Source organism: Pinus tabuliformis, chromosome 1_2 (genome assembly GCF_031772625.1).
Source record: "Pinus tabuliformis cultivar Carrire ecotype Pingquan chromosome 1_2, CPIR1, whole genome shotgun sequence".
Taxonomy (NCBI): domain Eukaryota; kingdom Viridiplantae; phylum Streptophyta; class Pinopsida; order Pinales; family Pinaceae; genus Pinus; species Pinus tabuliformis.
In genome coordinates, this window is record NC_142298.1 from 720,453,404 (window position 1) to 720,480,330 (window position 26,927).

The window sequence follows — 26,927 nt, forward strand, 5'->3', positions numbered from 1 at the left end:
TTATTTTTTATTTCTATTAACATTACCTTTTATTATTATCAATCTATATATTTTTTTCCCTTTTCAATTTATTATTGCATTTTATTTTTTCAGACATTACTTTTTGTTATTATCAATCCATATGTCTTTTTCCTTTCAATTTATTATATTTTATTATTATCCTTATTGCTAGACAAAAATAAAGCATTGGGTTTTAGGATGATTGATTATTATTCACGCAAATATATGAAATAATTTTTTTATTTTACAAAGTATAACTTTATATATTTAAAAACAATTTTATTTGTTATCTAATTGGCTATTTATTTGTTGATGTTATTTCCAAATATCTGTTTGGTGAACCGTTTGCAAGAGTCCGATGAGAAAACGTTGACACACGGTTAAGCCATACCATCAATAAATTTGCGTTATATTTCATTGGAGCTGGTTTTATACATTTTATTTTTTTACTCATCTTACACAATCCTTGTGTTCATCGTAACATACCCTACCTTGTCTATTGCATTGTAAAGTCCAGCGAAAATAGAAAATTAATTACGGGACCCATCACAATAAAAAAGAAAATTCATTTTTGGCTATTGTTAAAAAAAATTCTTGCTATTGTTAAAAAATCATTTTTTTGATTTTACGGCCTGTTAGGTTGAAAACACTTATTAGTGTGTTCTTATTTTTTTGTAATTTGTTTTCATGAGAAGAGTGCTTCTCTTATTTTTTATATATACGAAAATCTACATTGAGTAAATTGCTCAAATAAGTAAGTACAACTAGATTCAAGAAGTTTAAAAGAAATTTGATTAATTTGTGCTTTGTATAGAAGTTTTTAGACTTAAATAAGATATATCATATAATATATATTTTAGTATATATTTTAATTTATATAGCAATTAATATAAGTTTATTGAGTCTATATTGCTTCTCATAACAAATTTGGATTTTTAAAATAAAATGATAATTAAATTTTATGAATATTAAATTGTGATAAATTATTTTTGGTTTTTTTATATAATTTATATTAATAATTATATAATAGTTAATTCAATTATTTTAACTATTTTTAATATTAATATTTTAATTTTACTTTTTATTTTTTAAATAATAAAATATTATTATTTTGTTATTAAAAAATTAATTTAAATAAAATTTTGTAATATAGTAATAATTTTCCTAAATAAATTTTGATAAAAATATTAACATTCTATATTATTGGTTAAAACTTTATAATTAATAAAAATTTATTCAAATTTTCGTACATTATTAATATGTTGAGGCAACAACTTTCTCTGAAGGAAGAGGAGCTAGGATGCATATAGAATTTGTAGATATAATGGGTGTGATAATTGATCATTGCTTTTTACCTTGCTGGGCTAATAACAGATCACACCAAATCGGAATACTTTGCCGCTTATCTTTCCTCTAAAATAAAGGAATTAATAACCGATATATCTATACTTGAAGAGCAAGTCACCAATTTATGAGCAGCACATTCTTCCAAATGCAAATGTGTTATTATCAATGCATAACCAGATCTTTTCATAAGGAATTTAGAAGCATATACAGTTCCCATTGTTTATTCAGCCGAAGAACCAGAGCTCCTAGTCCCATTTCCAGAAGCTACTCGGTTCTATCATTTGGAAATAGAAATACCCTTAATATTTAAAAATACCACAGTAATAGACTCAACTTTCAAAAGGTTCTTGGGATTGCTCAGTTGAGAATGATTTCCGCCCGTACAGTCAACAAATCCACTAGTTCAACAAATAGTGCTGCAATTGAATTATCTACCGACATGTTTTATTTCAATCTCATCAAAAAAATTTAAAACAAACAGCAATTAAAATATTATAATTTCTTATTAAGCTATCATTCAATGTGACCGAGACACATATATAAAGGTAATAAATTATATATAATAAAAATCATAACCAATATTGTTGAATTGAAGCTTATGTGATCCATATCAGGTTTATGAGAAATTCTTCGGCGTAAATCACAGGATAAATCATTTGTCGACGCGTTTCGAACCAACAAGTGTGGTTCATCGTCAGGACAAGTTGAAGAAACAGATCCAGCTTAGCATGTTAAATAAGCTGGATCTGTTTCTTCAACTGTTTCTTCAACTTGTCCTGACGATGAACCACACTTGTTGGTTCGAAACGCGTCGACAAATGATTTATCCTGTGATTTACGCCGAAGAATTTCTCATAAACATAACCAACATTTTCATTGAGAATTAAAATATTACAAGCCATAACCAACATTTTCATTGAGAATTAAAATAGTAAAAGCCGTAAGTAATATTCTCAATAACTCATTAAGTTTTTTATTGTCAAAATTTGTTACGGGAAAAGCATTGAGACCTATAGTTTGATGAAATGTAAGAGTCTGTATATACAACATTTTCCTAATTATATTGGGATTGAGTTTATGATATACATTAGAATTATATTGGGATTGAATTTACTCTTTTTTTGTTGAAGCAAGAGTAGTTCCTTCTATTTCATAAAATCAATAATAAAATTACAGAATGTGAAAGAACCTGAACACCAAGAGGTTACAGCAAAACAAAGGGCATGAAGCCAAAGGAAAGCATCACCCCGCTACAACAAATAGCAAAATCTTACATTACAAACTTTTGGTTGAACCAAACAAACTAAAGGCCTGATCTCTGGCAAACAAACATCCAAGAAACCAAGCAAAAAGCCCACCAGGCCACGTGACCCCATAAAAAGGCACCCACCGAATTGACGGAAAACACAGCCCCTCGCAAACGGATGACACCCTAAACCATCGCACCACCAAAACTGCTCGTGGGACCTCACCAAATAGTATGTTTAATCCTGAGCATTGAATTGGCAAACGTGATCGGACGGCTGAGCCGGAAATCGCGCGCGCGAAGCCAACAGTCTTTAGGGTGCGGGGAGGGTGGTATAAGGGTTGGGCCCTCGGCCACATGTAAAGCGCTCTATGGCATCGCTGCCAATGAAAAAAAAACCACTCTTCATAAAAAAGCGGTGTGATAGCAGCGAAACCGCCAACCCCACCAAACCCGCGGGCCCTACCAACCTTCTCGATGGATCCGGAGCGTTGATTCATCTTGCACCATCGGATGGCAAAGTAGAAAATCGCACGTCCGATGTGAACGATCTTTAAGGCACGGGGAAAGTGGTTTACATACCGGGCCCTCCACCACGTGGCGTGATTTCTATGGCATCGCTGCCAAAAATCCGAAACCACTTTTAACCTGTGAGCGATGCAATCTCTGTGAAACCGCCCGAAGGCGGTTTTGACTACCATCACTGATTAGGATGACATGGAAGTTTCTGATGCTGCTTACTGTGGTCCAGGAAGCTCTGATGTCCGTCACTTAGAGTTGTCCTGAACTTGGTCCATTTTACCTCCACCCTTATCTTATATGTCATTGAGCACCTTTTTGTCCAACTTGGTAAAACCCTCCAACCACTGACCCTTGCTAATTGTGATCTATCATTTTGCATCTGTACACTTCTTGGTCTTCCTCTGCCTGGTTATGGAAGAGTTTTTGTAGGTTACTCTGCACCATTGTATTCCACCTCCTTAAGATTGTGTTGTCCTTTCTACTAGCACCCTGGTTGGCAAGAATGTCAGCCAGTTTGTTGGCCTTTCTCCTTACATGAATAAATCTGAGAGTAAGAAGTTCCTGTAGATGCACTTGCATTCTCTGAAGGACTCTTGCTAACCTCTAGTCTTTTGTAACCTTTTCCAGCCTTTTCCCATTACTGATTCGTTTTGCAGCGTTTATGACTAACTCTGAATCCGCTTTTATTATGACATTTTGGAAATTACTCTGTATCAAAAATTCTAAGCATTGTTCCAACGCCATTAGTTCTGCCATGTTGTTACTGTCTTTTCCTAAGTGAACATGGGAGGGGGAGATACTGCTACCTGTGTCATCCCTTAGAACTCCCCCAAAACCAACATCTCCCGAGTTGCCTTTGGAAGCTCCATCAATGTTGCGCTTTAGAAAACCTTCAGTGGGGGATGCCGCAATTTCTCCCCCTTGTCTCTCATGCTTGTTGTCATGTCTAGCCCTTGAGGGATAATCCCCTACAAGTCTAATAGCTGGAGGATTCTAAACTCTCCAACTGAGGGAGGATTTTTGGGGAGATTGCTAACCATGGTGCCCACTGTCTCCTTTAGTTGTTTTACTATCAGCTCCACCAGCCTAAGAGAGGCGGACTTCTCCTCTTTGAATATTCTTTTATTCCTTTCCTTCCACACATTCCAAATGATGAAGCTCGGCAGAAGATTCCAAGCACAGTTGAGAATTTCATTATCTAAAAAATTATTGCTCCAGTTGTTTAGAGTGTTGGCAATACTTTCTTTGTCTCTATCAAACTGTTTGAAGATGTTGGTAAAAAATTCCCATATCCTATCAGTGAAAATGCAACTGTTGAGGAGATGCTCTATAGTCTCCTCCTAAATCTCACAGAGTTGACATCTGGAGGGTCCCGACATGCCCCTTTTTTTGAGGTTGTCCCAGGTTAAAAAAAAATTGTGGTGAACTAACCACATGAAAGGTTTGATTTTCATCCAACCTTTGTGCTTCCAAAGCTTCTGCCAAGTTTTATTAGAAGCTTGGGGTTCTGTATCGAGGAGAAAACCTTTAGCTTCCTTGATGTTAAAGTTGCCCTCTTTGTTGTTACCCCATCTCAGTTGATCTTCTCCTTCCATTACTAAAATTATTCTTTGATCCAACAGTCTCTTGAGGGATTCTACTTTACTGTTGAGGGTTATGTCCTCTCTGCCCTCAATTTTTTTCCAGATTCTCCACTTTCCCACATTATGTGAGTTCTCCCAAAAGTCTTTCACCTTTACTACTCCTTGCTTGTTAGTCTCTTTCTTGAGGCCCAAAAGTTCTTCCTTTAGAAAATTTGGTTCCTGCTGCCATATGTCTTCCCAGAAAAGTGCTTGATCTCCCTCTCCGATTTCCCAAAAACTATTTTTTTGCACCACTTCTCTGTTCTCCCAGGCCTTGTTCCATATGGGGGAGCCTTTCACTGTTCCTGTCATACATATGATGTCGGAATCTGGCCAGGCATTAGCATATTTTTCCTTCGAGATGCTTGCCCATTGAGCTTTAGGATCCTTAACCCACCTCCACCAAAGTTTGGCTCCTAGAGCCTTATTGAGAATCTCTGGTTTGTCTAAACCCAGGCCTCCTTGGTTCATGGGTTTGCAAACCTTTTCCCAAGAGACTAAAGCCCACTTTTTCCTAGTATCCTCTTTGCCCCATAGGAAGTCTCATTGAATATTTTGAAATTGTTGCAAGACTCTTAATGGAGCTGGGAGGGCTGATAGCATGAAGATAGGGATAGCTTGGAGAACTGCTTTAATAAGAACCAGTCTACCAGTTAGGTTTATAGATCTGTTTGTCCATTTCTTGACCTTGTCTTGCATTTTCGTTATTACTGAATCCCATGTACTCTTGTGTCAGGGTTTAGTTGTAAGAGGACCTCCCAAATACTTGGAGGGAAGATATTCTCTTTGAAAGCCTAAAATTCAGGAGACATTTCTCTAGATGGCAATATCAATGTTGAAGAAAAATACTTTGATTTGGTAAATTTAACTTCCATACCTGAGGCTTTCGCAAAGTCATCTAAAATCTGTTTGTAAACAAGTGCTTCTTTGACTGTAGGAATTCCCTGTAACATGGTATCATCTACAAACTGTTGATGAGTTAGAACTTGGCCATTCTCCATAAGTTGGTGACCAAAAATTCTTCCCGTTACTCTTGCATGCTTGATGGACCGCCCCAACCCTTCCATCATGAGGATGAAGACAAAGGGAGAGAGTGGATCTCCCTGTCTTAGACCCCTGGAAGGAAAAAAAAGCTCAGAAGGAGAGCCATTCACTAAAATTGAAAAGTTGGACGAAGTTACAAGGGCCATGACCCATCTGACCTAATTATGATGAAAACCAAACACTGTGAGCACTTTTTTGATGTATAACCAATTCACTTTGTCATATGCTTTCGCTATATCCAGTTGCATGATCATTCCCACTCTCTTGTTTGCAGTTAACGAGTGAACCACCTCGTGAGCTTGTATTATGTTGTCTAGAATTTGTTTTCCTTCAACATACCCTATTTGTTCCCTGGAGATAAGCGTGGGAAGTAGGGGTTGAGTCCGTTGGCCACCACCTTGGAGATTATTTTGCAGACAACATTGCATAAGGCTATGGGCCTAAATTTCTCTAGAGTTTGAGCATTATCCTGTTTTGGAATAAGGGCAATAAACGAAGTATTGAGAGTTTTCAAGATGGTGTTGTTTCTCCTGGAGTATTCTACTATCTCTACAATATCCCTTTTAACAATATTCCAGCAGGCTTTGAAGAAATCCACATTAAATCCATCCGAGCCCGGTGCCTTGCCATCTTGCATTTCCTTGAGACTTCACTGATCTCCTTTTCAGTTATAGGTCTCTTGAGGTTACGAGTGTCCGCTCTGGATACCAATTTAGGTATGTGTTTAATTAAATTCTTAATGAAAGGTTCTCTTCCTAAAAAGTTTTCCTTGGCAATGTCCCAAAAATGCTTTACTAACACTGCTTCTATCTCCTCATGGGCTTGATGAATTTGGCCATTCTCGTCCTTGATCGAAGAGATTCTGATGTGAGTTTTGTTCGCAATGGTAGATCTGTGGAAAAATTTAGTATTGCATTCTCCCTCTTTTAGCCATAGAACTCTAGATTTTTGTTTCCAAAAAATATCTTCTTGTTTGCACAACATTTCCCATTCCTAGTGGTATTTCTCTGCTTGACTATTTTTGTCTTTGTCAAAGCCATTCTTGATCAAATATTGATTGAGCTCTAGGATTTTGGTTTCCACAATCTTTTTACTTGTGAAAATATTTCCAAATTCCTTCTGGTTCCATTCCTTTAGCTTCTGGTTGATGTTTTTTAATCTTTTATGTAGCAGGAACATAGATTATCCTTGAATCTGCAGGTCTTCAGCCCACCATTTTCCAATGTTGCTTATGAAATCCGGGTGTGAAAGCCACATATTTTCAAATCTGAATGGTTTGTTTCTTGGGATGACAATGCCCTTGATCTCCATTTGAATAGGCTAGTGATCTGAGCCTCCGAAAGGAAGAATATCCACTATTATTTTCTTGTCTAGAAGTAGGAGCTTTTCAGAGATCATGAATCTGTCTAGCTTGGAAGCTACTTGGGAATCCCCTCCTCTTTTGTTGTTCCAAGTGCACAGACCATTGCTTGTCTCAATGTCCACTAGCTTCATGTTTTCTGAAAAACAATGGAAAGCTAAGGAAACTTTGTATAGTGCTCTTGTCCCTCCTTTTTTCTCCAAGAGAGATCTGATCATGTTGAAATATCCTCCTATAACCCACGGTATCCTTGCGAATCTGCTCCAGAGGTCCACTAAGGAATCAATAAACTTGATTTTGTCATCTAACCTTTGAGGGCCATAAACATTCGTTACAAGATATTTGTCCCTGTCTCCTACAGGTTGTATAACAATAGATAATTAATTTGTTGATGCCTCTGCATCAATAATACCTATCTTTTGGAGGTTCCAGAGGATGAGGATACCCCCTACTGTATTTTCTGCTTTGACTTCTATAAACTCATATCTGCTGAGCTACCTACTATGGATTTGTCTTATCTTTTGCACAAAGAATTTTGTTTCTTGGACAAAAATTTTGTTCGGAGCTACCTATTTGATTCTATTATTCAGCATTCTCTCTTTCCTTTTGCTTCCTAGACCTCTTACGTTCCAAGTTGTGAACTTCATAATTACATATTGGTGAAGGAGTAACTGGTTAGATCTTTCATCTTACCTGATTCTATCATGAGCTTTCCACTTTCCATTAAAAGCTCGTTCTGCATTTTTCTGCCTCTTTTTTTCCTCGGGTTTCTTGGAGCTAATTCTAGGGTTGATTTTACTGCTTTTCTTCCATGATTACCCGGTCTTTCAACACTGTTATTTTCTTCCAATCTCTTTGCCTGTGTTTTCCATAAGAATAACTGCTTTATTCAATTGCATTCTTCTTGTGGTAGAGATACTACTCCACCTGTTGTTCCCTTACTCAAGAACCCTTCTAGATCTAGGTTTTCCGTGTCAAGAATATCTTGTAACTCATTGTCTTCCCGTTCCATCTCGCTCTGAGTCATTTCCTAATCCATATCCATTTCTGATTCACTCATCACTATCCCTGTCTGTTTTTCCTTTACCTGTTCTTGATCCTGTTCTTCTTCCTTTTCCTGCTTATCATTTCCCTCCTTCATTCCTTGATTTTCACCTACTGTATCTTCCTCCTCTTCGAGAACATGGAACTGATTCAGCCTCCCTTTTTGGTCATCTCTTGGGTGTTGATTTGGCCCTTTGTTTCCATTTTTTTGTTTATGAGCTACCTTGTGAAATCCATCTGTTTCTTTCATTGTGTTAGGTTTTCTTTTGTTCTCTACCTTGCTGAGAGGGCAGTCTCTAAGAAGGTGTCTGTGTTCATGACATTTTCAACAAATAAATGGAATATGCTTGTAGTCGACACTCTGTACCCATTCCTCATCATGAACCTCCAAAATGACCTCTTCCGAAAGTGCTCTAGATAGGTCCATCTCTACGCAGATCTTGGCAAAGGAGGTGTATTTGCCACTTCTTGTAGCTTCAGAAGTTTTAACATACCTTCCTAGTTTATTGCCTATGGCTATTAGTGATTCTATTTTCCAGTAATCCAAAGGTAGCGAATAGAGTCTCACCCAAACTAGGACTGAGGTAATGTTTTCCCGCTCCAGCACGAAGTTCATCATCCACGACCGCATGTAGAGCCTTGCTGCTGCATAGAATTAGTGCCCACCTTCACACACTCTGTCTTTGTCCTCAATGTTTGCAAACACCACAGTGAAAAAACCCTTGGATCTTAGATGAAGATTGATGCTTCCTTTAGGATTCCAGTGGTATCTGATCCATGTTTGTAAAGCCTTTTCAGTGGGTCGTAGTCCCATGAACTTGCATATGATAGCGTAAGTCTGCATGTGCTCCCTGTGGGCCTACAACTCTGGATTATTTAAGATTACTCTAGGAGTGATTTCAGTTTTAGGTTTGCACAGTCCCTTTTGTTTGCTGTCTTTTGTTCCCTGTTTTTGTTATTTTTCTCCTTGTCTTTTGTGCCTTTATTCTCCTTCTTCTTGTTACTTTCTGTATCCTCTTTCCATCTTGCTACCTCTGCTTGATTCTAGGGTATTCTTTCCCTTGTTAACCACAACCTCTCTGAAGGAGGGAGGGGAGCTCCCTCCTCAACCTCCGTCCATGGAGAAGATGTGCGCAGACACACTCGACCCTGTTCTTCTGATCGTTTGCTCTTCCCGCTCTCCGCCGCCCTCTATCACCTTCGTAGCCTACTACCATATTTGAATTGAATTTACGATTTACATTAGAATTATTAAAAGATTTTGTGTAACTAAATTTAAATCTATTTTTTTTAAATATTTAAATATCTTATTTTCTTTTCATATATATATTTATAGATATAAAAATAAATTTGTTTCAAAGGGTTGTACAACAACCATCTTAATTATTTTTTTGTTTTTTAATCTATCTTAAGTTATGAATTAGAAATGTAATCACAAACACCTAGTGTAATCACAAAGTACAACATATATGTTCAGATCTTGCTCCCATTTTTATATTTTATTATTAAATAGAATCTCATAATAATTAAATAACTAGAGAAATGTGTGAAAATGATATTCGATACATGGTTTGTGAACACTATTTTATTTAGAGAGGAAATAAGCTTATGAAGAGAGAGAATAAATATGACTTTGATTTATAGGTATAAATTATAATTTAGATAGTAAAAATACTAAAAAAATTAATAATAATTTTTAAAATATATTTAAAATGATAATATTAAATCTGGTAGTTTAGAAATGTTATTAAAGAAGATATAAAACAATAAAAATAGATTTTTCAAGTTAAATACTAGATTTTCTAATGTAACACTAGTGTTCTTCTTCATATTTTCTTGTTTTTATTTTAAATTCTCTTTTTTTGTAGTGATGTTTTCATTTTTTGCACATTTAAATAAGAGAATCGATATTTTGAATTTTCAATATACTACATATTTAAATATCGTTAATTAATTTTTCAATCCACGTGAAATAATTGTCTTTAAAAAACAATATTTATTAACAATTGACATGAAAATAACTATTTTTAACATAAATATAACTAAAAAACTACACGCTTTGATAATTTTTTTGCTAGAAATAACATGTCAAAATCACAATTTTTATAAGAAATTTTTAACTAAAATGGATAAATAATAGTCTTTTTTAATGAGTTTCATGTGAAAAAATAATAATAATCACTTTTTTTTTCAAAAAATAATGATTAACTTAAAAATTAATACAAAAATCACATAATACAAATATTGAACACATAACAACCTTAATTGAGTGTATATTCTTCTCATTAAATGTCAAAGTCAAAACATTACAAGTATAACTAATTAGTAGTTACAAAAAATGAGCTTGATTTCCAAGGTTTACTTAAATTTAATCAACAATGTCACGTAATCCAAACTCTTCGTCCTCTAAAGTTTCATCATTGTCTTCTTCCACAATATTTTCTGCTTCATTTTGCTTATTTTCCTCTTCTAATGCATCTTTGATGTCTGCAAATCTCTCAATGTATGCCTTTTCAATCATTCCGTGTAATGGTGGTTGGGGTTCCTTTGCCTTTTGTGCCACACATGATTCACTAAAGTCCCATTTCTTCATCCCAAATTCTTGCATTGCATATGAAAGAAATTGAAGAGCATTAATCCTTTGCTGAATGAAATTGCACTACATTGGATCTTTTTCAATTGCGATACAATTTCTTCCATTTTGAAGTGAACATGCTAGTGTTGTACCTAATTATCAAGCACAAAAGAAATAATGAAGTAAATTAGTACAATGACATATTTATTAAGAAATAACATATTGAAATTCAATTCCATATAATAAATCTTACCTGAGCTAGAAAATAAATCCAAAACCCAATCTCCTTCATTTAAACATATGTCTATAAGATAATTAATCAATAATTGTGGGATTTTATAAATGTTAACTATCTCTTGTTTTGCTTCTTTGTATTCATATGTTAGCTTTCTCACAATGGCATCATAAGCCAGTATTTGGCTATGACTCTTTCCATCTACCTGATTAAAAATCATAGACATATAGCTATCATCTTTTGCTCAACTATCAATATGGATGAACTCACAATCATTTATAAATAATTGATCTTCACGGTCAAGAAGATTTGACTTTTGCCTATAACATGAAATAGTACAAGTTCAATTAACTTGTACATAAATGAATTTTTCAACATTAATCAAATATACATTTTAAACGTCTTACCATGTAAGCTACATCCTTGAATTTGTTTTCCCCTTGAAGCTTGACAATAACATTGCCAATTGTGTGTGTGAATGAAATGTCACAAATCTCCATAATGGTGATGACGTGACTTCTAGAAATCCCGCAACCACTTTACTAAGAGCTTGATAAGTATAAGGGTCACTATCATAGTCAATGTTTGGAATATTGAAACCATGGATAGTACCTGCAATAACAAGGGCATAATCCCTTTTAGTTATGAGTTTAGCATTGTCTTCACAGTCGCCTTGCATTACTTGATATTGAATAGTGTTTAGCCCATCCCAAATGAAATGAGTAAGAGTTGGATCAAGTTCAACATTCTTATTATGTTCCTTCTTTAGTCTTTCCATCTTTATTTTTTCAATGAAAGTTCTGAAACTATCTGGTGCTCCATTATCATCCTTCTTCATATTTTATAAAATAAACAAATATATGTGTAAGTTATAAATTTAAAATAGTACACAGAAGAACAAAAATGAATGTATAAATCAACACACCTTTTCAAATGCAAGATAAAAAACTTTTAATGTTGATGTAGAACTTGAATCTGGATAGTTGCGTACAAAATCATCCCAACTATCTTCATTCAACAATTTAACCATTTGTTCTTGAATTTTCATGTAAACTTTGTCACTGCATAGATAAATTAAAAAAAGTTAATATAATGATATGTATAACAAATACTACCAAGAACAATATGTTATATTTAAAAGAAAGTTATAATTTAGAAATAAAAAAATAAAAATAAAAAAATTAATTCAACAAACTTACATTTGAAATTCCTTAGACATTTCCTCCAATGATAATTCCCCTGACCTCACACGAGATAATATTGTTTTGATAATTTTTTCATCCTTCACTCCTTGCAATGCTCTCAAAGGTGTGATAGTCATATCTTCTGGAAGTTGCTTCATTTCAGGACCTAATTTACTATTGCTATATATCAATGGTTTAGACTTTTTGACCTTCTGGTTTTTATTGCCAATATTTTCCTACATGCTAAAAATATCATTAATCAACTCCCATATCTCTCCAGTTCTAAATGCCAACGGGAAAATGTTATCAACACCTCCAAATAAATCACTAAATTTCTCGCCTTTGCCACTTTTTGAATTCGTTTTCTCTTCAATTGGATAGCTTATTTCCATACAGCATTCCTTTTGGAAACTACAGTAACAGTTATCCTATCCCCACCACATTTTTCTTCAAATTCACTATGAATAAATGTAACCCTTCGGGAAAACGTCATAGACATCCTATATTCATTATCCAAATTATGATCCCATGCCACTAACTTTGCTTCTGTATGTGATAAACCAACATAAATGATACATTTCATTGTTTCAAAACGTGGGTTATTGAGATATTCCTCTATCAATTGTCTTTGAGCTTCTACAAAATGGTTCCCCCCAAGCACATATTAATTGTATTCAAAAAAATTTGACTTATCAAATCTTCTTTGCTGTGAACTTGAACTAGATCAACAAAAAGCACATAACTAACCACATGAGCATATGGATTTTACCTCATCAATGTCTTCAAGTTGTGAACATGCAGATGATGTGGCTTTCTAACTTGATATTGAAATTTTCCTTCACTTGCCTTATAGATTTCTCTGACATTAAGTTGATATGTACAACCACCCTCAATTAAGATTCTCTTTGTCAAATTCTGTCGAATGGTGTTTTCTTTTGTTTTGATAATGCCATCCTCTAAATCAGCTCCTGGTGTAATGATTTCTCTGCTTTCTTTTGAATTTTTTCTAGGTTCTTGACTGTTGGTAATGACTACTTCAAAATCTTCAACTTTATGTTTCTTGTTCATAACATTGTCATCATTAACTATAACAGATTTATTCTTGGGCATTGTTACTCTTGGCCTTTTACGACTCTTCTCCGTTTCAATGTCATCTTCAGTAATGACAACATATTCTTCACTATCAGTTTCAACTTCATCATCTTCAAAGGTAACTTGTCTACCCTTGCTAGATTTATCCACCAGAGGCCTTCGTTTCTAATCCCTTGTATGTAGTTTTGTAGCATCATCAAGTACTACATTTTGCTTGTTTGCAATATGATCTTCTGACACTGAGTAGAAACTGCTGAAAACTTTCATAATATCATGCTCTATGAAATGAATGCCTCTCAACCTAATTGAGCAACTTTCAACAAAATTTTGTCAAACAAAATATCATATATCAATAAAAACAAAGTTAAAAAGATATAGTGAGATAGTTACAAGAACACAAAACACAAATATAAATAACAATACTTACGATATTTTGTTTCATCTCATTTACGATTTGTTTACACAACTTTGTAGATACCTCTCTCATGTCATACAATGAATATGATAACTGGTATTTAATCCTTTCATGTGACTTGGGCGGTTTTGTAAGTATGTAAACAACTTCATTGTCCGGTACCGAACACATGTCTATCACTCTTCCCATCACGTCATAAATTCCATTATCATTCAATATAACAATATATAGATATATATTCACATTTTAGCTTTCTCTTTCTTTCACATATCAAATTCTTGTTGGCAGTTTCACTTCTTTTGATTTCTTCTAGTATGAAATCATCTTCTTATCATTTGAGGCACTTGAAAGATTTGTAGCCATCAGCTCGGGTGGAGTTCATTCACCAATGTTTTTTAAAGACCCACCTTTAAGATTCTTTGGTCCAGAAAGATTCACAGAAATCTTCTTTGATGCCATTTTCCTGAAGAAAAAAAACACATAAATCAGTAAATGACGAAAACATATTAACATAAATTAATAATGAAAACGATAAATAATAATTAATTTTATAAATCATAACAATTTCGAAAAAAATAAAATTTGAAAATACATCGCCTGTCGTCGCACCGTGAGAATTGATCGGCCAACCGAGCCAACCATTAGGTCTGGACCCCTAGCCCACCATAGCGATGCAACCACTTTCCTCCGCCCAACCCCCCCCCCCCCCCCGCACCACCCCAGTGGCCCACCCTCCCATAGGGTGGCTGGGCAATCTTCGGCCACCCTGCAAGTAGGCAAGCTTCCTGGGTGGCATGTGCGGAGGCTACGATAGACCCCCCCCCCCCAATGCCACCCCGGCGACTTTCCCACCCAAGGGGTAGCAAGGTGATTCCGAGAATTGCCCTACAACCTTGTAGGCGGCACAGACCGTCGGTACTTATCACCCCTAATCTACAAGCCCGTTTGGCCATTGTGAGATTTATCGGGCCCACCATGCTCATAGCTGATGTAGTGCATAAATTTACACAGCAAAAAGTTTTAATTGAAAAACAAAAATTCTACTTCTTTAAACTTATTTAATATTAAAATTTGCAAGGAAAAAAATTAACTAACCATTAAATTGCGATAATTATCTGTTGAATATGTTGTTGGTAGCAATGTAGTTGCTCCATAAATTTGCTCCAAGTCTTTCAGCAAACCTCAAAAAACCTTGATGTGAAATGAGTAATAGTGATAATGGAATTTATTATATAGGTTAAATTATGGAGATTTTTTACCGTACAGTTAATGTGGGATTAATTTGTTTTAAAAAAATTAACATGTTAATTTTTTTATGGCGATATAAGAAACTATGATAACGTGAATACTATGGAATCATTCTACAGTGGGGTGAATGCAAGATTAATTTGTTTTAGAATTTGTTATAAATAAATAAATATATATATATATATATATATATATATATATATATATATATAATTGTTTGGTAAATATTATATACTTTAACTATTATATATATATATATATATATATATATATATATATATATAATTGTTTGGTAAATATTATATACTTTAACTATTAAAATAATTTACGAAAAAGTTGTAGTTTACAACTCTAACTTTAAAGATTTATTTCATAAAAAAAATTAGTTTACATCTTTCAATAAATTGTAGAACAAAATAATGAAGGGAAATAAATCTAACAAAATTTTTGGAGGGAAATATTTTGGCAAAACGTTTTGAAGGGAAAAATTCATTCTCTGAGCTATATAATATTTTTAGGAGACTCTGCATTTATATCATTCAACCTCTTCTATTTCAAAGAGATGGATTCTCCTGATAGTGAAGTTTCTCTTTCTACAGCATCAACATCTTAATCGCGTAACAACTCTATTCATATTGATGAATATAACGGAAATTCTTCCACTATGAATGAAAATTCAATTCTTCTACTTAGTCCTAATTCTAAAGGACTATGAGAACAACAATGATGAAGAGCATGATGATGAAGTTGAAAAGAATGGAGTGTCACGGTGTCCACTTACTCCTAATTCTAAGGACTATAAGAGCAGTAGTTATGAAGAGTGTGATGACGAATTTCAAAACAATGGAATGTCATGGTGTCCACTTAGTCCTAATTCTAAGGACTATGAGAGCAGCAGTGATGAAGAGCATGATGATGAAGTTAAAAAGAATGAAGTGTCATAGTGTCCACTTAATCCTAATTCTAAGGACTATGAGAGTAGCAATGATGAAGAGCGTGATGAAAAATTTCAAAACAATGGAGTGTCACGGTGTCCACTTAGTCCTAAGAACTATGAGAGCAGTAGTGATGAAGAACATGATGATGAAGTTCAAAAGAATGGAGTTTCATGGTATGTCCTAATTCTAAGGACTATGAGAGCAGCAATGATGAAGAGCGTGATGATGAATTTCAAAATAATGGAGTGTCACAGTGTCCTCTTAGTCCTAATTCTAAGAACTATGAGAGCAGTAGTGATGAAGAGCGTGATGAAAAATTTCAAAGGAATGGAGTGTCATGGTGTCCTCTTAATCCTAATCCAATGGACTATGACACCAGCAGTGCTAAAGAGCATGATGACAAATTTCAAAAGAATAGAGTGTCACAGTGTCCACTTAGTCCTAATTCTAAGGACTATGAGAGCAGCAGTGTTGAAGAGTGTGATGATGAATTTCAAAAGAATGGAGTGTCACGATGTCCTCTTATTCCTAATTCTAAGAAATATGATTGCAACAGTGATGAAGAGCATGCTGATGAATTTCAAAAGAATGGAGTGTCACAGTGTTCTCTTAGTCCTAATTCTAAGGAATATGAGAGCAGTAGTGATAAAGGACAGGATGATGCACCTAGTCCTAATTCTAATGACTATAAAGGTAGCAGTGACAAAGGACAAGTGTAATATCCTTCCCCTTAATAATAAATAATAAATAATAAGAATAATAAATAATAAGAATAATAAATAATAAATAATAATAAATAATTAATAATAAAAATAATTAATAATTAATAATAGAAATAATAAATAATAATAAATAAATCACTTAATAATAAATAATAAAAATAATAAATCATAAATTTTAAATAATAAATGATATTAAAAATATATACAGAGAAAATAAATAAAAATAATAAAAATAAAAATAGTAATAACCATACTAAAACTCTAAATAAGAATAAATAGAAATAAAACAAGAAAACTATCCAAAAGAAGGAAATAAAACAAGAAAAGGCTAAAAATCAAAAGAAAAGTAAAGAAATAAAACAAGAAAGCTAAAAATCAAAAGAAAGTTGCACGTAGACACATGGAGTGTGTGCATGTGGTTCCCCTTCCAATGGTGTTCTATTTAATAGATGGTGAGGAAGATGAGAGGCATTCTTGCATTCCATCATTCTGAGATTCTATCTTGCATTCTCTTGGGAGAATGGAGTTCTAAGACTTAGGAGTCATTGGGAGTAGTACGTTGATTGAGAGCTCGGGGGTGGCTAGTTGTAGCAAATCCTTGCACAATTTAGCCTACGGTTGGGTGGAGAGTCGTCCCCAAAACCTTGTTGTCATCTGGCAGACGTTGATCACAAATAATATAGGTATGTACTTATTTGTTGATTCTGATTTTAATTAGGAAATTAATTTTATATTTATTTTGGACTGTTACATATGGTATCAGAGCTTTGGCTCAACCCTTAGGGCCTATGGGCATCTTAGAAAAAAAAAATTCTTTGTTGGAATTTTTAACTTGACTTGTTTTGAAGTTACAGGATGGTTACTTCCAGGAGGCCGCATATTTTTTCTACAAACCCTCGCTATACACGTAAATTTTTTATTCAGTGCATACTTACTGCATAGTTATATTTTGATGGTGTTCATTTTTAAAGTCATTCCTATGATTAATCTCCACAGCTAATCTTATCATGTACATATTTTCATATCCGGGCTCCTTCTTGTTGTCCCCTGCATCTTTACTGGTTGTTTATTCCAATTTTCTTAATCCAGAGACCACCTAATTATTTATAATCAAATTTCTTGGGAATTGTTGGGGATTCTCAAGTAGAGCCCATGGAGGCATGGAAAGCTTTGTAATTGTACACAATGTGGGGTTTTAAAAGATAAATTTTTTATTTTACCTTAATTAAATTAATCCATATTTTTTTAATGAAGTGAAATAATTTAATTTAAATAGAAAAAAAAAAAGAATGCATGCAAGTAGTAGTTGTCCATAACCCCATATTTTCTCTATTCTTGTAAAGCCCCTCTTTCCTTGATTATTAAAACCCTTGTGTGATAACCCATAAATTATTCCTTTTACCTTAGGGAGTTTCCTCCTAATATATTATGTGAATTTTAATGAAAACGAATTTACAATACTCGATTCTCTTCCGTGAAAGAATGAAATGCAATAAGATTTATTTAATGGTAAGTTTCAGTACTGTCAATAAATTTTTTTTGGGTGCCTCCACGAAGAGGGAACGGAGTTATGGATTATTAAATTTTGGTTCCTTCGAAAGATAGTCAAATAATTTAATTTTCAAGTTTTCTATCCTTATGTGATCCACCCCTCAATTGATGCAATTGTGAAGGAAGTTAAATTTCGAGAAAGCTCATGTTGCTTTAAATTGTTACTTCAAATATAGTTTCATGTGCCCACCATGGCCTAGTTCACTCATGGTTAAAATCAATACAATCAGTCTACTTAGCAGTTTTGGTTATCAAGATTTGTCATAAACGACGAAGTCTATTTTTCTTTACTATTTAATAACTCAAGTTGTTGCTGAGTTAACTTGATTGTCCAGCTGTCGTCGAGTCAGATTATTTTGACTTTACCGAACCCAAATAAAGTGAATTTTGACTATTATTTTGTTGAAGCTATTTTGGTATTAAATTTTGGGAGTTACTCAACGTTTTCAGTTATTATGCCCCATATTTTTAATCTTCAAAGTGGGATTATTAGTTTTACTAATCATGATGCGGAAATGTGTTATTCCTCTTTTCGTTCCTTGCCAGTAGAATATATGCTGGAAATTCATTTTCTTAAAGTTCATATTAGTCCTTGTATTTTCTCTCATTAATATTTTCAGGAGGGGTATTTAAACGTTCATTTGAAAATTCTCTTTTACTATTTAAGGGATTATTCCTTTGTAATCTCATAATAAAAATACATTTTCTTGAGTGAGTTTCAGATTTATTTCTATTGTATCCCATCTCCTTATTTAAAAGGGAGGATTTCTTGTGGAAGTGACTAACTCTTTAATTTAATTTTCATTTCATTGTATTTATATCTAATTTATTGGATTGCTTCACTTGGTCATTAATAAGTCTAGACTTCGTTGCTAATTGTTTGATCTCATCGGCTATTTGGTCTAAATTACATTGAGTAATTTGTCTTTATCTTGTTTCCTTTACTTGATTTATTGATTAATCCTTACATGCTTCATTGAATCATTGTTGTAAGCTAATAATATTATCATAAATCTTGATTACAAGTGAATTGGCATTTCTTTTTTAAAGCATCTTGTTTTGAGAGATGAGGGTTTGACATTGTGAGAACCTGGTGACAATTGAGAGAGAACTCTGTGTGAGCTAACACAAAGCCAGATTATCTTCCACCGCTTTATTGGCAAGGAGGTCCGCTAATATATTTGCATTCCTTCTGATATGAACGAAAACAATTTCTCGCCCTTCTACAATGATTGCTGCTAGTTGTTAAACACCGTGGTCCAAGCGCCAACAACTTTTGCATTTGTGAGTTGGAGAGCCACCAAGTATGCAATTGGCTATTTGAGTGGGTGGAGATTATGTGATCGGGCTATGATGAGGAAATGGTACTATTGATCTTATTGTGTGTGCATATTTCTTGACATTGTTGTCAAAAGGAACAATGGAATTTGCAGGAACACGCATATCCATGGCCGCAAGCTTACAATCTTATGTATTATGCAGGCAATTTATGTCTTATCTGAGCAATTAATATGGCTAAATGTATTGTAATTAAGGTATTCGATATGGTGTTTCCTTCGCAGGTGCGCTTGCAGGCAGGCCATATAATTAATAAAATGATTTTAATTCCGTGTTGGGGAGGAATAACCTTCCCAATCATCCGATCCGGTTCTGGGTCAGGTGACAGTGTCTCTTCTTATTATGGTGTGGAATATTTCTTTGATGGTTTTATTTCTTAAATTTTTTGAGAGTAATTATTTAATAGCCATAAAAATCTCAAGATACATTCAATAAATTTGTTTAACGATTTATTTTTTTAAAAGTAGTCCATTTAGTTCTTCTAACATAAGTTATGATTGCTCAAACAGATAATTAAATATTTCACTCTACAACTCAAAATTTCGATCCTTAAAAATCATGAATCTGTGGAATTAATATTGGTGTGACATATAATGATGAATAAATTTCTTTTAAGATCAAAGTACCTTCTTAGCACAATAATGCCACCAATATTCTTAAGCTTTAGTCATTCGAATTTGGATTATACATTGAGACAATTCTCTAAGATTTATTCTGAAATCATTATGACCTTCTAAATCATGTTTTCCATGGCTTTATTTTAGAAATTTGTGATTGTTGATAATTCATGGTAATTTACGGTTTAAGTGTTGTGATTATTGATAATTTATGATAAAATATATCTTATTAAATTCATAAACTCTGATAATAACTTTTTAACTTTGTTATTTTTAGAGTCTAATATACTTGTTAAACTAGCTACAACCAACTTATTTCTCTAAAATCATTACAAAAGTAGGATATTAAATTATGGAAGTGAGACCTAAAATTCTAGGGGTACCACCATTCATTTTGGAAGATCAACTAAAAATGTTTGGCTGGTATAAGTTTGGTGCACTCATTAGTTCCTCATTGGTTTTCCCATGCATCATTATAGACAGCAGATTCTTTGGTTCTCTACTCTCATTAGAATCTCATTACATGGTAAAACCACTATCTCATTTTCTTGAGTTGTTTGTGCTTGCATTCTCTTATCATTTTCTAAACACTATTTCATAAAAAGAAAAGTGCTACAACGATTCTCTCCATTACAACCACATAAAAATGTGAAATTATAAATGAGTCACCTAATTAAAGGTATATAGTTTTGTTATGACTCATTGATTCATTGGAAAAAATCTTGTAATCTTGGATGGTGATAATCTACTCATAATTAACGATGTCTAATTGTTGGCATGATTTTTGTAACAAATCTCTAATGCTGGTGTAACCACTCACCACTAGTTCATTTTACAACATAGTTTTTGAAGTATTTGGATAATTGAAGTTAAAATTTGTCACCAATTAAAGTGCTCTAAAATAGTGAAATCTGTTCCAATTGACAATGGATAAACTCTGATATCTTATTACCTTTAGATGATCATTGATCACTAGCATCTGTTCATTATTTCGTTGTTCAATTTGATCTAAAAACACAGAGATAACATTCCTTGAATGTTGATCATACTATTCACTAATTATTTGGGTTGGATTGTTTTTTTCATTGTCCTTTAGCAATAGCAGTTGCTTGGCATTTCTCTGGTCTATTATTGCAAGAACACAAATCTCTCAATATGATCTTCTAATAAATTTAATTTTACACTTCCATTGCCATTCAGATTACATGTATCTTCTCATTTATTACTATATTCTCAATGGCAAATCGTACAGACTTGGATTTCAGTTCAGATGTTAAGTATAATGTTACAAGAGGTTTCATGATTCAAGTTTAATTACATATAGTGGATAAAGATGTCGAAAGAGAAATGGAAAGGAGAAACTTTCTAATGATAGTTCATGTGATTATGGCCAACTTGGATCGTAGAGAAGAAGTATCACAACAGGGGTAAGAAATCAATAAGAAGAAACAACCGATTTTAGAACATAATGGAAGAGTTGGTATAAACATGACTTGGTACTCTCAAGGTATCACTATAAGGTCTATCTAAGGATGATGCACATAAAGAAGAAAATATTGGCAATCAACTAATGAACTTGAAAAATCAGGGTAATAATGAAGGTCATTTTAAGGAACCTGTAAGGTAAGATAAATAGAATGATTGGAGAAGATAAGTTGTGTGCATAACAACAATGGGAGAGCCACGTTGTAAAGTTTTTCATAGGTGACTAACTATATGAATGAATTATGGATAACAAGACGTATGATAAGGAGATTTTATTATGTTGATGTCTTAAAACAGGAAAAGATAAGTGGATTACACTTGGTAGCTATCTTAATGAATTTATTTATCAGGTCTTACCCAAGTTGGAAATAGTTACAAAATTTCCAAGGTATATCAGTGCTATAGGAGAAGAGGAAAAACCACAATGATTGGAGGTGAGAAATTCAAGTCAATTTAATAAAATAGAATGAAGTGAAGAAACTTCCATTTTGAAGCCAATAGACATGGAATAGTAGGAAATCAAGACAGGGAGAAAAAGGAAAGTATATCTATGAATATCGGATAGGAGAAAATGAAGGCATGTTCTATCAAGAAGAAAGTTCTTTTAAAGGTATTAATGAGTAGAGCTAGAAACACCATAGGTAATGGTCATAATGATGATCTACATATTTTAAAAATGTGAAGGTGTGAAGTTGCATGATGACCAAATGATAATAAACAAGGAAGATATAGGAAGGAATGCTGCTAGAAATTTTAGACGGATACCTTGAGAAGGATTGTGTACATAGTGACAAAAAAATTGAAAGTCAATTAATAGAGATTGTACTTGACTCATTGTTTCATGAGTAGGACTTTCCATAATGTTAAAAGAGGTCGTTTCCACATTTAAGTTTTTCATGGACAATGATGGTAGTAGTGTTTCCAACTGTTTCAAAATCTAAAATAATGATACTATTTAATAAGAAAGAGTCTTTTGCCCAACTTGATGAAACTGAATTTATGAGAAAGCAATCAAGTGGTATTGAGATACGAACTTTACGAACTTTACGAGATCAGAAAATATTTCTGTGGATGAAGTGATGATTGTTAAATAAGTCAACATGGATTAAAAAATCCTTATAAGTAAATTAACCATGATATAAAATTAAATCATGATGAAAAAATGTTTATATGCAATTGCATATAGCGGTATTGGAATCAGTAAGCCAAAGGGTAAATGGATGTAAAATCAAAGGATTTTAATTTTGAGATAGATGATTTAAATAATGATTCTATCACTAGGAAGAATATATGACGAGAGATTAAGACTCAATATGATGAGGCTCATGTGAAATTTAATGATGTACTTAGATGATTATACCATTGGTGTAAATAATCAACTACCTAGTAGAAAGAAGTCGAACTAATTATTGAAAAGTAATTGACAACTTGAAGAAAACATATTGATGATGTTTCATGCTATCATGGTAGGAAGATAATGATGTACATATGGTTCTTATAGTGATAAGGTATCCATATGATAGTAGCGATATGTAGAGGTATTATGATGTTATGTCAAGATATATTGACATATTCATTTACTAAGCGATGAAAGGTATTTAATGTCAATACTCATGATGGATATGATATGCACAACGTGGCATAGGAATTATGATGCTATAATATGAGGATTATTGAAATGTGGTTCATTTATGAGATGTCATGATATGTCTTTAATATAATTATGTTGATGATATAACTGAAGCATGTGATAGTTTCGTACAAATCTATGACATGCGTGAGCATGCAATTCCTTATTATTCATAATGTTGCAATTAACAAAGATGAACATTCTTATGATGACATGCAAGAGTTGGCATGTGGATTATTTCCTATGATACTATGATGTTATGGTTAATGCATGAGATGCACATGATTCACAGGACTCCACAAATGGGCCGAGAGGGCCAGTTTATTTGATGATCTCGTGCGAGCCCATATGCACGAGGGAGAATAAGTAACACCATATGGGCTGGGGACAAAACTCAATCAACACTACATATGCCAGTGGTTCCTTTGTCTTGTGTATAGCTCTTGATGGATAGCTCTAGAAGAGCTATGGGACCATCTTGAGGAGGCCAAGTGCCTGATGTTCTAGGCTAGGTGCCTGTTATTGGATTGGGATGCCAAAGTCTGGAAGGGATGTAAAGGAATTTGATGCCTAAGGCTGTGCACCTTCGTAGTTGTGGAGGGAGTGGGCCAGCGTTGCGAGATGCCCGGGGTCATTGAGTACCGGACCGGATTCCTATCTTGGGGCAGATGAGGTTTGAGTCAGGCGCGAGCCTTGGGGCCAGCCTTGGACTAGGATACAGACCGGGTCAGGCTTAGCCTGGTGCCGAAAGTGGGAAAAAGGACAGAGATTCCTTGAGATTTCCCGGGGTGTTGGGGACTTTTGATGCCTGTTGGTTATACTAGTTCAGCAGAGGGTGTTGGCAACAGGAAGTAAATCAAATAATAAATAATACATAATTCAACATAACTTCGGAACGAAGTTCCTTAAAGGGGGAGAGTATGTAATATCCCTCCCCTTAATAATAAATAATAAATAATAAGAATAATAAATAATAAATAATAAAAATAATAAATCATAAATGTTAAATAATAAATGATATTAAAAATATATACAAAGAAAATAAATAAAAATAATAAAAATAAAAATAGTAATAACCATACTAAAACTCTAAATAAGAATAAATAGAAATAAAACAAGAAAACTATCAAAAAAAAGGAAATAAAACAAGAAAAAGCTAAAAATCAAAAGAAAAGTAAAGAAATAAAACAAGAAAGCTAAAAATCAAAAGAAAGTTGCATGTAGACACATGGAGTGTGTGCATGTGGTTCCCCTTCCAATGGTGTTCTATTTAATAGATGGTGAGGAAGATGAGAGGCATTCTTGCATTCCATCATTCCGAGATTCTATCTTGCATTCTCTTGGGAGAATGGAGTTCTAAAACTTAGGAGTCACTGGCAGTAGTACGTTGATTGAGGGCTCGAGGGTGGCCAGTTGTAGCAAATTCTTGCACAATTGAGCCTACGGTTGGGTGGAGAGTCGTCCCCAAAACCTTGTTGTCATCTGGTAGACATTGATCACAGATAATATAGGTATGTACTTATTTGTTGATTCTGATTTTAATTAGGAAATTAATTTTATATTTATTTTGGACTGTTACATATATGTAATATCCCTCCCCTTAATAATAAATAATAAATAATAAAAATAATAAATAATAAATAATAAATAATAATAAATAATAAATAATAAAAATAATTAACAATTAATAATTAATAATAGAAATAATAAATAATAATAAATAAATCACTTAATAATAAATAATAAAAATATTAAATCATAAATGTTAAATGTTAAATAATAAATGATATTAAAAATATATACAAAGAAAATAAATAAAAATAATAAAAATAAAAATAGTAATAACCATACTAAAACTCTAAATAAGAATAAATAGAAATAAAACAAGAAAACTATCAAAAAGAAGGAAATAAAACAAGAAAAAGCTAAAAATCAAAAGAAAAGTAAAGAAATAAAACAAGAAAGCTAAAAATCAAAAGAAAGTTGCATGTCGACACATGGAGTGTGTGCATGTGGTTTCCCTTCCAATGTTGTTCTATTTAACAGATGGTGAGGAAGATGAGAGGCATTCTTGCATTCCATCATTCCGAGATTGTATCTTGCATTCTCTTGGGAGAATGGAGTTCTAAGACTTAGGAGTCACTGGGAATAGTATGTTGATTGAGGGCTCGGGGGTGGCTAGTTGTAGCAAATCCTTGCACAATTGAGCCTACGGTAGGGTGGAGAGTTGTCCCCAAAACCTTTTTGTCATCTGGCAGACATTGATCACAGATAATATAGGTATGTACTTATTTGTTGATTCTGATTTTAATTAGGAAATTAATTTTATATTTATTTTGGACTGTTACAACAAGATGTAGCACTTTTAGTAAGTAAACAGTCACATTTTCGACGTAGTCCTAATTCTATGGACTATGAGAGCAGCAGTGACAATGCACATGAGGAAGAATATCCAATAAACATGGAGTCAAATTTTCCATTTAGTCTGAATTCTGACGACTATGACAGTAGCACTAAAGAAAGGTAAGATGAAGAATATCCTCCAAGTCAGTGTTTGAAAAGCAGAGCTGATCATAACATAGATAACATTACTCTTAATGATGATGAAAATTCTTATACAGATGATGATGCAATGATGGAGATGTTGCCAAGAAATATTGTATCGAGGAGTAGGAGCAGACCCTTTCGTATCAATGCAAGATGTTCTAGTAATGCAAGGGGTAGAGCAGAGTATCTGACGAGAAGAATTTCTATCAGCGCTCTCATTTCAGGTGAATGTTGTAAAAAAGGTTGCTTGAAACATATGGATTTCAAATTTGCATTAGAGAGCAGGAAGAGATATTTGCCAATGAATAAAAGCATGCAAAATTCTAATTTAGTTGGGTGCATGCTATCTACATTGTCAGGTTATGATTATCATATTGGGTCTTTATTTATTTGTTGAAAGGATTTCAAAATGTTTCATTCTAGTGGGATTTTTCGTCTCTTGAGAATTCAAGAAAATTTGGAAAAGGATACCAAATTTTATTCAAAAGTACATCATAAAAGACAGTTTGGGCCATTATCAAATACTGCAATGTCATGGATCAAAGATTTCTTTTCAAATCATGGAGAGTGTATGCCAATAGAGAGACAATACATATTACAGATAATTTTTCAAGACGAGAAATCTACAACTTATACAAAGAATATGCCGAAGGTGCTGAGGGACATGGTCGGTTTATTACATATCAATATTTTTTTAAGGTATGGAAGAAAGAATTCAACAATGTTTGTATTCCTAAGAAAACAAGGATGGGGATTTGTAGTACATGTGCTTCTCTTAAATCAAAAGGGGACAAATGTACTATCAGATTCAATTTTCAAAGAACTTCAGGAGCATCGTGAACAACAAACAAGTGAAAGGAAAAAGTTGTACAAGCATTAAAGGAAGAGTTATGATAATCTGAATAAATATTTTGGTTTGATAATTGATGGTATGGACCAGAAGAAAACACTTTTAACACATTTTGTTTGCACACCCAAAAATTTACAAGAGGAAAATTTTATTTTGTATCACTTTGTCAATTGTATGGTTTTAAATGGAAAAATGTTGCCAAGGGTGTACTTCACAGCTCCAAATATTTATAATGATGCAAATAAGACCATAACCATAATTCATGATGTGCTTTCTCATTAGTCTGGTAATCTTCCTGAAGTTTTGTATCTACAA